Genomic DNA, 13,668 nt, shown 5'->3' on the forward strand with positions numbered 1-13,668 from the left:
ATCTTTTAAGATATCTTAAAAGTATCTTTTAAGTGCCTTAAAAACTACTTAATCTGTTACAAACAGCTGCATTAGAAGTCTTGATATGTGAGACTTCCGTGTGTCTCAAGGGCTTCAGAGGCTCTGGGAAAGCCAGCCTATCATCACTGACCCAGAACCCTCTCCCTCCTCTTATCTGTTCAGTTTGCTTATCTCATACCAGCTACTATCCTTCTTCCTTGGTATTCCAGACTCTGACACTTTAACCTTTAGTCCTCCTTTTAATCCTAGTTCTTACTCTCACCGCAATATATATATAGAAAATTTCAGTTTTCGTCATGGGTTCTTTTTCCTTATTATCCCCATTTTAGAGATGAGAAAAATGGGGCACAAGAACACTACATTCTTCTAAAATTTGTATATCAGATTCTAATTAAATAGCCATGTTGGACTGATGCTAATGTTGACACTGGTTATCTGCGAGCCTGAGCAGGGCTTTGGGCATTTGTGTCTCTTTCCTCCCTCACTTGCAAAACATAAGAACCTAACTATATTAGAAGTTCTTGACTCAAGGCCATGTCAAGGTTCAACAGGTACAGCACCTGCCTAGAATTCTCCACAGAGAGTCTAGAGGTGTCTCTTGGTGGTCAAGTGCCTTTCTAGAGTCCACAGCAAGCATCTGGGGCCATGGCTCTAGAGTGAACACTTGTCTAGTTTCTGTAAAGCCCTGGGTTCTATCCAGGAATTATTTGGGGGAGAAGTCTTAAATCAGAATGAATTTCCTTGATGAAACTGAGGAGTGTGCATGATACCATTTTCTTGTCTGCAAAATCTTTTATATTTTAAATATATTTGAGGGACTGGGTGATTAGATTTTGGTGGATTTCAATGTGAGAGGTAACCCTGAAACATTAGAGAAACACTGTAATGGCGGTAGACATGAAGCTGAGACAGAGAATTTGCCTAGTGTAGGCCAAACTTTGGGTTCTATCCCAAAGGACACACGTCCAAAAAACATCAATTTGATACATCTAACAAACCTCCAGCATGCATGATAGGGTGGGGAAGAATGAAGGAAGGAAAGAGGGAGTGAGGGAAGGAAGGATGGAGGAAGTGAGGAGGGGAAAAGGGGAAGGGAAGGAGGGAGGAAGGGAGGGAGGGAGGGAGGGAGGGAGGGAGGGGAGGGAGGGAGGAAGGATGCGAAAAAGGGAAACAGGAGGCAGGCCAGTCAATACTCTCTCAATGGCCTTGGCACATACCAAGCTTCTATTCAAGCTCATACCAAATTGTATCACACACTATGCAGGAATCAAGCAAGCCTTTCTATGAAGCAGCTTATGTACAATTCAATCCCTATTACTGAGACACACCACCCACATTCCTCAGAACACCACCTTCCTTCCAGACTTGAGTGTGACAGACATCTCTAAAACACCCCACACCCTCGTCTTAGAACTAGACCAATTCTGAGCTTGTCCAACTCATCCTGACCAGCCCACGGGTGCTTCATTCTTTTTTTCTTTTTTTAATTTTTTTTTATTGCTTATTCACTTTACATCCTGCTTACTGCCCCCCTCCTGGTCACCCCCTTACAATCCTTCCCTCATTCCCCACTCCCCTTTTCCTCTAAGCCAGTTAGGCCCCCCTTTGGTATCCTCCCCAGCCTGGTACTTCAAGTCTCTTCAAGGCTAGGTGCTTCCTCTACCACTATGACCTGATAAGGCTGCCCGGATAGAACATATCCCATGTACAGGCAACAGCTTTTGGAATAGCCCCTGTTCCAGTTGTCTGGGACCCACATGAAAGTCAAGCTGCACATCTGCTACAAATGTGTGGGCAGGCCTAGGTCCAGCCCATGCATGTTCTTTGGTTGGTGGTTCAGACTCTGAGAGCCCCAAGGGTCCATCAGAAAGGCTAAGGTCAAAAACTCAAGAGATAGGGCTGGAGAGATGGCTCAGCGGTTAAGAGCACCTGACTGCTCTTCCAGAGGTCCTGAGTTCAATTCCCAGCAACCACATGGTGGCTCACAACCATCTGTAAAGAGATCCGATGCCCTCTTCTGGTGTATCTGAAGACAGCTACAGTGTACTTATATATAATAAATGAATAAATAACTCTTTAAAAAAAAAAAACTCAAGAGATAGCACATGCTAGCAAGGATGTGGAGCAAGGGGAACACTCCTCCATTGCTGGTGAAAGTGCAAACTTGTACAACCACTTTGGAAAATCAATTTGGTGGTTTCTCAGAAAACTTGGAATAGTTCTACCTCAAAATACAGCTATACAAACCACTCCTGGGCATATCCCCAAACAGTGCTCCAACATCTCACAAAGATACTTGTTCAACTATGCTCACAGTAGCTTTAATCATAATAACCAAAAACTGAACAAAACCTAGATGTCCCTCAAGTAAAGAATGGATACAGAAAATGTGGTATATCTACACAATGGAATACTATTCAGCTAGTAAAAACAAAAACATCATGAATGTTGCAGCAAACGGAAGAAACTTGAGAATATCATCCTGAGCGATGCTTCATTCTTATGTAAACTCTGATAGAACTAAGTGGTGGGGTCCAATAAAATCATATCATACAACAGGTCTCAGGTGGGAGCTTAATTAAAAGGGTGGGGGACAGAGGATGCCTGTGGGGGGAGAAGGGGAAGAAGGGGTGGGGAGAGGAAAAACTCAGCTTTTTATGGGGGCCACCGTGCACGTGCAAGAAGACAGGCAGCGAGGGCAACAATGTGTCTTCTTGTTCCCAGGTCCCTGGGGAACTGGCTAGAAAGATGCCTGGTTGCTGACTGAGCTAGAGACATAATTCAGAGTTAAGAATGCTGCCTGCTCTTCCACTGTACCCAGGGTCAGCTCCCGGTTTCCAAATGGAGGCTCACGACCCTCTGAAACCCCACCCAGTCCCAGAGCACCAGACCTGCACAAGGACAAAACAACCATACAAATAAAATAAGATTTTTTTAATGAAGAATTATAAATTATGGAGATATAAGAAAGCAAAGGAAATGGACCCCTCACATCAGTTTGAGAAAAAAGAATCCCAGTGAAATATTTGGTGTGAAGGCTGATGACACAGAGTTGATATTGCTTTCATACATAGAGATTCCATATTAAAATAACAATAAGCCAAGCTCAATCCCTAAATACATACAAGCTTGGGCAGGGCCCCATTCCTTTCCCCGGACACTGCTTAAGAATGTTTAAAAAACAGAAATAAATAAATAAATAGCCAAATTCCTGTCAATTTTGCTTGCAGTAAAAACATCCCTGGGAGCCAGACTTTACCTTATCAATTATGATCCTATCAGATGACTCCTAAGGCCCACCCAGCTATAGCAATCCTTTAAAGATATCGCCATCAGATTCTCAATGTGGAGGGGTTTGGTGGCACACACCTTTGATCCCAACACTCAGGAGGCAGAGGCAAGTGAATCCCTGTGAGTTCTGGGCCAGGCGTAGCTAGTGAGAAATCTGTCTCAAAGCTGAAACAAAGCAACGATGGGCTAAGATTCCCCAGCGAGGAGCTCATGCCCATCCGTAGATGGGTCTTAAGCTCCCTGACTCCTCTTTGAATAGCCGCACCCCTTCTCTCAACATTGTCTGTTTTCTGGGTGTTTCTCTTCCTCTTAAGCCTCGTGGGTGCAGCTATATTTAGGAATCTTGGGTTGGTAAAGGTGAATCAGCTAAGTTCCTGAGTTGAATTCCTGGAACCCATGAGGTAAGAGACAACCGACTCTTGAAAGTTGTTCTCTAGTCTCTATGCGTGCTGTGTGTTGGGTTTCAGACCAGGGGATGAGTGCCTGAGGTACCTATTTAACAGGAGGCCAGGTCCTCCCAGCATCCCTCAGTTACAGGAAGTGGTATCTCCTATTACTGGGTATGGCTGGCATTCTTGCCCTCTACCCTGAACTTCCCAGCCCAAGGGAATAAATGAAATCTTTATACGTATACTTTTACTTGTTATTTTTACAGTGTGCACGAGAGGGTCAGAGAGACAGGGACAGAGGCAGGTGTAGGGAACAGGGGCAGTTTGTAGAGTTAGTTCTCGCCTGCTACCTTTTTGTGCATCCCAGGAATTGAACTTCGAAAGTCAGGCTTGGCTACAAGCACACTTTATCAACTAAACCAGCTCACCAACCCGTGTGTGTGTGTGTGTGTGTGTGTGTGTGTGTGTCTGTCTGTCTGTCTGTCTGTCTGTCTGTCTGTCTGTGTGTAACTGTATGTATTTAAATTAAATCCCAAATCTTTATAAACTGGCTAGTCCCAAAAGTCTTATCTGATTTGCAGCCACAAATCTCAGTTTGGTCTGAGTGAAAGTCCCTGAAGTCTATGAAATCTCAGTCTGCTGAGGATAACATCTAGGGACTTGTGCCTCCTCCTTCAGCTCACCAGCACCACCACCACCAAAAAAAACCACTAACAGATGATTTTTTGATACTGACCCGGGATTAACTGCTCCCTTTGTCTCCCTGTGTCACTACCTCAATCTGAGAGCAAGCCCTGATGTTAGTACTGTACCAGCCCCTGTGCCGCCTGCAGACTGGACTCCTAACCTCACTTGGTCTTATGCCAGCTTGCCAAGGAAAAGGCCTGTCCGGTGTCCTCACACAGCCATTGACCTTGGGTGTCCTCAGTGAGATTTCCCCATCTCTCAACAGCCTGTTTAGCTCTAAGCCAGTCATAACACTCTTGGCTGTGTTATGCAAGAACTGTGCAAGTTTTTCCTGCCAGCACTGGAATTCTTTGTCAGGCTAGATCTTACTGGAGGAAGCTAAACAATGTCAGAACCCTTGGAATGGTGGGATGTCAGGGAGGGCACTGTGTTTTGGAGGAGTTATGGACCTGCAAGCAATTGGATGCATAAACAAGGCTGGTCTGGGGGAGAATGAACAAACTGGGCTGGTTCCCCCCACCCCGCCAAAGACAGCCCCCAGGAGCAGGCAGCAGGCAGGGACTTAAGCCAAGATGCAACCATGAGAACAGAGGCCCTGGGAATTCACAGACATCTCAGGGAGGGCACTGGGCTCCCTCGCAGGCAGGCCGTGGGAGAGAGGCAGGCGCCAAATCTCCAATTGACCCTGGCTTGATGGCTGGGTAACATCTGCTATACAAAAGAGCTGTCTCCAGCCAGAAAGTCACAACCTCAGCAAGCCTTTCGAACACCCAGCAGGGAGGGTTGGGGTTAAATAGTGTTAAATTCTTTCTTGAGTCCTGGGCTTGGCTACACATCAGACACACCCCAAAATACACAAGTCTACCACACATAATGATAACCTAATATTTCATGCACGCTCAGTATACGCCAGTGAGCCATCACTTCATTTTTTACACTTCTTTATTTATGTAGTGTGTGTGTGTGTGTGTGTGTGTGCGTGCCTGTGTGCGTGCACATACACGTGCCACGGTGCATGTGTGGAAGTTAGAGGACAGCACAGGGAAGTTGGCTCTCTCCCTCCACCTTCTAGATGCCATGGATCAAACTCAGATCGTTAGGTTTGACAGTAAGCTCCCTTATTCACTGAGCTATCTAACTTACCTTATATGAATATTACAGTCTTTATAAGGTAGTTCTGCACAGGAGTTATTCACATAACAGCTTAAGGGGTTAAGAACTTGATTCCTGACCTGTGACATGGGACCCAACAGGCAAAGACACTTGCCAACAAGAAAGACAAACTGAGCTCCATCCTAAACCCACCTGTGGAAGGAGAGAACTACTCTTAAAATTGTCCTTTGACATCCACCCCTCTCTGTGTTTCTGTGTGTGTGTGTGTGTGTGTGTGTGTGTGTGTGTGTGTGTGTGTGTGTGTGTGTGTGTGTATCCGTGTGTCCTCATAAGCCAGAGCCATCAGAACCCCTGGAGCCAAAATGGGCCCTCTGCAAAAGTGGTGCTTCTAACCACTGAGCCATCTCTCCAGTCCCATTGCCATTGAACAGCCAAATAAATTCCTGCCCTGGGGGCTTTGCACTTCTTTGTTTCTCTACCAAGAGTGCTCCCACCTCCCCCTCTCAGGCTCTGTATAAGCACCATCCTCATTTCCCAAGAGTCACCTCTCCAAGGACTGAAGCCTAAACTGCAACCCCTGTTCTCGTACAGGTAGATGGTGCTACCACCGTCCAGCATACTGCACAGATAATCTCAAGGAGAACAAAGGACAGCTTATTCTGGAGTCATATTGTGCCTATTCACATTCATAACCTGGATATGGGGACCGCATATCCAGACTACCCTGAATTCCATATTTTAATGTTATAACAGTTTAATGAAATCCTTATAGTGTAAAACGAAGGAAATCATGAATCAGGAGTGTTGGGATTTGTTTTGTTTTTGAGGTCTCACTGTAGCCTTGGCTGGCCTAGAATTCCCTCTGTAGAGGCTGACCTTGAATTTACAGATATTAATCTGCTTCTGTCTCCCAGGTGCTAGGATTGAAGGTGGGCACCACTGTGGGCACCAAGGTAATTTTAAACCACACTGATGGAAACATGAATCAGACAGAATGCAGCAAAGGAGAAATCTTCACTGAAGGCTTTCAGCAGAACAGATAATGTTCTTTGCCTTCAGGTCAGTGGGAACCAGACAGAGCTCTACACATCCCAAAAGGAACTTACTAGGTCCTGAACGTGCTAGGCCTCACACAGAGGTGGTCAATAAATGGCTCTTTAGAGGCGAGAGAGAGCCCACAAAGGCTTCAGAGATAATTCAATGGGTAAAGGCATTTGCTGCCCATATTGACGATTTGAATTGATTTTGGTCTTATATAATGGAAGGAGAAAACCAACTCCAAGTTTTCCTCCATACATACACCGTGATCTATGTACCCACATAGAGAAAAAGTAAACAAATATAAAAAGAGAATTTTTTTTTAACTTAAGAAGTCAGTTGGCAGCTGGGTAGTCAGTCAGTGGGTAGTGCTGGCTCGTGACTTTAACCTCAGCACTTGAGAGACAGAGGCAGGTGGATTCTCTATAGATTTGACACAAGCCTGGTCTGCAGAGCAAGTTCCAGGACATCCAGGGTTACACAGAGAAACCCTGTCTTGAAAAAAAAGTCACTTGGCAGATCTGGATGTTCTTCCTCATCTGGGCTCAATGTAACAGACTGTGGAACAGAGGCCTGTGTGCATCTATAAAGGTCACCATGCACCTATGGCCTGGCACTTTGGAGCCTGTTGCTCTCTTGGCTCACAAGGCCTCTCCCATTCTCAGGAATGCTTTTCCTTTCCTAATAAACTGGCTCTATTTCTATTTTCAACCATGTGCCCCCATTTGGTGCTTTGCCACAGGACAGAAAAAAAAAAATGGATACTTCAACAGGTGTCCAGGATACTACAATGGGGAATCAGGTCCATGCCTCCAACAGACAGGGCTTCTGAAAGGAGATTGCCCTTGTGTCTTAGCAGTCACTATATATACAATTTTGGATTTTGGTGGCTTTTGAAGGTTGCTAAGTGTGGTGGTTTGAACAGGAATACTCCCGTAGGCTCTTTTTTTTTTTTTTTTTTTGAATGCTTGGTCTTTAGAGAACGGCACTATTTGAGAGAGATTAGGTATGGTCTTGCTGAGGGAAGTATGTCAGTTGGGGTAGGTAGGCTTTGGGGTCTCAAAAGCCCAAGCCAGCCCCAGTGTCTCCTTCTTCCTGATGCCTGCTGATCCACATGTAGAACCTGTGCTTCCCTAGCACCATGTCTGCCTGCATGCCATGATAACAATAAACTAAACCTCTGGAACTTAAATTAAATACTTACTTTTATAAGAGTTGCCATGGTCATGGTATCTCTTCACAGCAATGGAACAGCAACTAAAACACCCCTACCCCATTTTTTTCCTCTTTCAATAAAGGAGATGATAAGATGGCTTCCCCTTTTTCTTATTTTTCTCTCCTCTGTCTTTCTCAAATGCTGGTCAGAGCTGAAGCATGCGTTTTCTGGTATTTTAGACTTGCTTAGTGTTAGTCTGAAGCTCCCCTTCCCACAGTGTAAGACTTACCAACCTGAGTTGATAGCTGGGATCCATGTGGGGAAAAGAGAGAACCTGCTCACTCCAGTTGTTCTCGGACAGACTTGCTGTGGTGTGTGTGATGAACATGCAAAACAAATAAAAATAAAGGTAACATTTAAAAGAATATTTTATTTACTACTGAGGGGGAAAGGGGGAGATGTGCTATGTGCGATTCAGGGAACGGTGCCAGAGGTGGTGAGATCTAAGTCATTTAAAGTCCAGATGATTATCACAAGTCCCAAGTTCTGAATGCTGGAAATGGGGCTACAGGACTGCAGGACTGTGTGTGTGTGTGTGTGTGTGTGTGTGTGTGTGTGTGTGTGTGTCTGTGTGTGTCTGTGTGTGTCTGTGTGTGTCTATGTGTATGTTTGTGTGTCTTTGTGTGTGTGTGAGTGTCTGTGTGTATGTGTGTGTGTCTTCGTGTGTGTATGTGTGTCTGTGTGTGTGGGTCTGTGTCTGGGTGTGTGTCTATGTGTGTGTGTGTGTGTGTGTGTGTCTGCCTCAGTGTGTGTCTGCATCTGTGTGTGTGCGTGTGTCTGTGTCTATGTGTGTGTCTATGTATGTCTATGTGTATGTCTATGTGTATGTCTCTGTCTTTATGTCTGTCTATATGTGAGTGTGTCTGTGTCTGTGTATATGTGTGGTTTTCTCCTGATATTTTTTTTCCTATTCCTGCTTTGGTGCCTTGAGGAATTGCACAAACCAAGTCACTTGTATGGAGGTCAGAGGATAACTTAGGTGTTATTATCCTTCCATTGTGTGGGTGCCAAGAAATGAATTCAGTTCATCAGACTATAGCAGCAGGTGACTTTACTCTCTGAATCATCTCTGAGCAATGCCTCATGCAATTTTTTTAATTTGAAAATGATAGACAGCAATCAAGACACCTGACATCGTTTCCTGACCACAATTTACATATGCATGTGTATTCACAGGTGCCACTCAGGCTGACAATCTGAGTTTGATCCCCAGGACCCACACAGTGAAAGGAAAGAATTAAATCCTACAAGTTGTCCTCTGACTTCTGTGTGGACATATCACAGCACATGGGCAGATTCACAAAATAAATAAATGTAAACATAATTTTAAAAGTAAGGTAGAGAGTGAATAAGGAAGAAACTGACATCAATATTTGGCCTTCATATCCACACATGCACCCATGTGCACACACACACACACACATATGCACCCATGTGCACACACACTCACACACACACACACTCACACACACACACTCACACACATAAGCACTAATTGCCCTGAGTTGATCATGACACAGTATATAATATATACATGCATCAAATTACCATACCGTAACGCATAAGCATGTATGATTATTGCCGTGCCAATTAAATATTAAAAGCAGAAGTGCATGAGGTATTTCTCAGTGGTTAGAGCACTTGCTTTGCACATGAGATCCATCCTCATCATTGTTAATAGACAAATGAATAGTCAAGGGGGATTTTTACAGATTTAAAAACAGAACCTGACAGATGGCTCCTAAAGCAAAGTGCCTGCCACACCTGCATGGAGATCCACCAGACTTTCCAGCACTCATAAAAAAAAAATCTGGGTATAACGTTTGGAACCCCAGTACCGGGGAGGTGGAAAGAGACGGATCCCTGGCCTCCAGTCTAGACAATCAATGAGATCCAAGTTCAGTGAGCACCCTGTCTCAAAAACTAAGGTGGAAGGACTAGAGAAATAACTCATGAGTTAAGAGCACTTGCTGCTCTCGCAGAGGACCCAGGTGAAGTTCACAGTACCCACAAGGTGGCTCACACAATCACCTGCAACACCCGTTCCAGGGGATCTGATGACCTCCACCGGCACTTCATGTCCATGGTATGTGGACATACACTAGGCACCCACATAAAACAAACAAACACAGACAGACACACACACATTAGAGAGAGAGAGAGAGAGACAGAGAGAGACAGAGAGAGAGACAGAGAGAGAGACAGAGACAGAGAGAGACAGAGAGAGAGAGAGAGACAGAGAGAGAGAGAGAGAGAGAGAGAGAGAGAGAGAGAGAGAGAGAGCGCCTAGTCTTTAGTGGATAAACCACCTCTCAGTGGCAGGTGGTCTTGGGGTGTATAACAAAGAAAAATGAGCAAATTAGAAAGCAGTGACTCCCCTCAGTGATGGAGTGTAACCTGAAATTTGGAAGCTAAAATAAACCCTTTCTTCTCCAGGTTGCTTTTGGTTCCAGTGTTTCATCACAGCAATAGAAACTCTCAGCTAAGTAACATCAAATAGAACATGGAAACAATGTAATATCTGGAAGATGGAGGTAGGGCAGTGAGTACTGTCTTCTGGATATGTTACACATGTAATTGTGAAACAGCCCTGGGGCTAGACTAGACTGGGCCTGTTATCTGTGAAGTACAAAGTGGGGAGAGGCCCACGGGGATGTACTTCATCCTGCTGAACGTTTTCATATATTGGTAGATTCTGGGGAAGTGGCAGTCATTGTTGTCAGGTGTGTACTCACTGTGAACTCACACAGCTCTAATGTATACTTCAAAACCCATGGTGAAACAAACGGCTAATCTCAGTGGGCCACAGGACACAACGAAAAGGCAGTGTTGCGGTGGGACTTGCAAGGAAGAGGGGCTACTAGGTTACACGAGTAGGGGAGAGAAAAGAGCCGGTGAGGATTAGCAACCAACATGCATTGTGGACATGGAGCAAACTGTCTGAAGAACAACTTAATAAAATTGCTCTTTAAAAAAAAAAAGAAATATTGGGGCTGGAGAGATGCTTCAGTGGCTAGAGGAACTACTACTCTTACAGAGGACCCAGGTTTGGGTCCCAGTACCCATGTGACACCTAATACCAGTCTCTAACTCTGGCTCCTGGAGATCTAACACCCACTTTTGGCCTCTCAGGATACCAGGCACACTTACATAAATGCAGGCAAAATTTTCATCCTCATAAAATAAAAATAAATGAATGTTTTTTCCCAACAGATAGAGGAGGAAAATATTCAACACAATTAACATTTTCTGCAGCAGTATCTTTTATATAGAGATGTTTCTAATCAAAACCAAGAACTAGCAATGAAGCACGCTTAAGGCCTTTTTCCTCTCCCAGCTATAAACCTTCAGTTTTCTAGGAACCTCACCAGAAACATCATTTTCAGTAAAAGACATGTCTTAACCCACTTGTGAAAGTCACACTTGTGAGCAAGAACATAACCCTATCCAAAACACTACTCATAACGTAATTTCTTGAAAAAGAAGAGTAATAAAGTTGCCTATCAACCCTTTGACATGGACATTGAAAACCACCAAAGTCATAAGTATGGCTACTGCTAAAACACATGAGTTCAACTCTCCCTTGAGAAGCTCCATCCAAACTTGGGTCCTAAACAAAACACCTCTCTTTTCTTTTCTTTTCTTTTCTTTTCTTTTCTTTTCTTTTCTTTCTTTCTTTCTTTTTTCCTTCCTTCCTTTCTTTCTTTCATCCAGGGTTTTCTGTTTGTGTGAATTTTTTATTTTTCTTTTTGTTTTTTGAGACAAGAATCTCATTTTCACCTGAGTGGAGGTCTGTAAAAAGAATGTTTTGTGGCAAGGAACAGCATGGAGCTGTATCTCTGGCCACTGGTGCTGACAATCCCAACACTTAAGAAGCTAAAACAAGCTGTCTGCGCCCAGAGCTGACCCTGTGCCACAGCTCACTGTACCCATCCCAGATCCCGCCTTGGAGACAGCTGGTCTCCCAGGAGTGCTGACACACAGGCTTACAGGAGGATCAAGTCACTGTTAGAGACAGCAAGATCAGCTAACATTACAGATAACCAGGTGGTGAGAGGTAAGTGTATGAACCCAAGCAACAGAAACCAAGGCCACTTAGCATCATCAGAACCCAGTTCTCCTACCATAGCAAGTCCTGGATACCCCCAACACACGGGAAAAGCAAGATTCTGACTTGAAATCACAACTCACGATGATGTTAGAAGACCTTAAGAAGGACAAAAAGTAACTCTCTTAAAGAAATACAGGACAACAGAGGAAAACAGGTAGAAGCCTTTAAAAAGGGAACACAAAAATCCTATAAAGAATTACAGGAAAGCACAACCAAATGGGTGAAGAAATTGAACAAAATCATCCAGGATCTAAACATGGAAATAGAAACAATAAAGAAATCACAAAGGGGGGTTGGGGATTTAGCTCAATGGTACAGCGCTTGCCTAGCAAGCACAAGGCTCTGGGTTAGGTCCCCAGCTCCGAAAAAAAGAAAAGAAAAAAAAAAAGAAATCACAAAGGGAGACAACCCTGGAGATACAAAACCTAGGAAAGATATCAGGAGTCATAGATGCAAGCATCACCAACAGAATACAAGAGATAGAAGAGAGAATCTCAGGTGCAGAAAAATTAACACAACAGTCAAAGAAAATGCAAAATGCAAAAAGATCCTAACCTAAAACATCCAGGAAATCCAGGACACAATGAGAAGATCAAACCTAAGGATAGTAGATATAGAAGAGAACTAAGATTCCCAATTTAACAGGCCAGTGAATATCTTCAACAAAATTATAGAAGAAAACTTCCCTAACCTAAAGGAAGAGATGCCCATAAACATACAAGAAGCCTATAGAACTCCAAATAGATTGGGCCAGAAAAGAAATTCCTCCCATCACATAATAGTCAAAACGCCAAATGCACAAAACAAAGAAATTTAAAAGCAGTAAGTGAAAAAGGTCAAGTAACATATAAAGGCAGACCTATCAGAATTACACCAGACTTCTCACCAGAGACTATGAAAGCCAGAAGACCCTGGGCAGATGTCATACAGACCCTAAGAGAACACAAATGCCAGCCCAGGCTGCTATATCCAGCAAAACTGTCAATTACCATAGATGGAGAAACCAAGATATTCCATGTGAAAACCAAATTTACCCACTATCTTTCCACAAATCCAGCCCTACAAAAGATAATAGATAGAAAACTCCAACACAAGAAGGAAAACTATACCCCAGAAAAAGCAAGAAAGTAATCTTCTGCATATTGACAAAATGCAGGGTCCTATTCATGTATCTAGTCTGTTAGTCTATGTCTTTTTATTGGGGAATTGAGTCATTGATGTTGAGATATTATTAGATTGTTGTTTACTGTTGGAATTTACTTTTGTTGGAATTATGGAATTATGTTTGTGTGGCTATCTTTTGGGGTAGTTGCAAGAAAATTACTTTTCATTTCTGTTAATTTGGATACTGTCTTCATGCCCTCTTGTTAGTCTAGCTAAGGGTTTATCCATCTTGTTGATGTCCATAAAGAACCAACTCCTGGTTTTGTTGATTTTTTTTGTGTAGTTTTTGTTTGTTTGTTTCTACTTGGTTGATATCAGCCCGAGTTTGATTATTTCCTGCCATCTACTCCTCTTGGGTGTATTTGCTTCTTTTTCTTCTAGAGCTTTCAGATGTGCTGTCAAGCTGCTAGTGTAGGATATCTCCAGTTTCTTTTTGGAGGCACTCAGAGCTATGAGTTTTCCTTTTGCACTGCTCTCATTGTATCCCATAAGTTTGGGTATGTTTTGTCTTCATTTTCATTAAATTCTAAAAAAGTCTTTAATTTTATTCTTTATTTCTTCCTTGACCAAGTTATAATTGAGTAGAGCATTTTTCAGTTTCCATATATATTTTGGCCTGTCGTTTTTGTTGTTATTGA

At 43.4% G+C, this 13,668-nt stretch overlaps 1 long non-coding RNA gene across 4 annotated transcripts in view; it reads right to left on the bottom strand.

Annotated features, from left to right (window-relative positions):
- Positions 1–13,668, bottom strand: part of LOC102549242 (uncharacterized) — a 1,084,685-nt gene that overhangs the window by 1,058,911 nt on the left and 12,106 nt on the right. For 3 of the 4 annotated variants that reach the window (XR_015625103.1, XR_015625104.1, XR_015625105.1), the window contains exon 3: positions 7,985–8,061. This is a non-coding gene — a long non-coding RNA (uncharacterized LOC102549242). Of the gene's footprint in view, positions 1–7,973; positions 8,062–13,668 lie in introns of those variants that run through there. The other variant, XR_015625101.1, reaches the window with a different exon arrangement.

The sequence above is a fragment of the Rattus norvegicus genome, chromosome 7, assembly GCF_021556685.1.
Source record: "Rattus norvegicus strain SHRSP/BbbUtx chromosome 7, alternate assembly SHRSP_T2T, whole genome shotgun sequence".
Classification (NCBI taxonomy): Eukaryota; Metazoa; Chordata; class Mammalia; order Rodentia; family Muridae; genus Rattus; species Rattus norvegicus.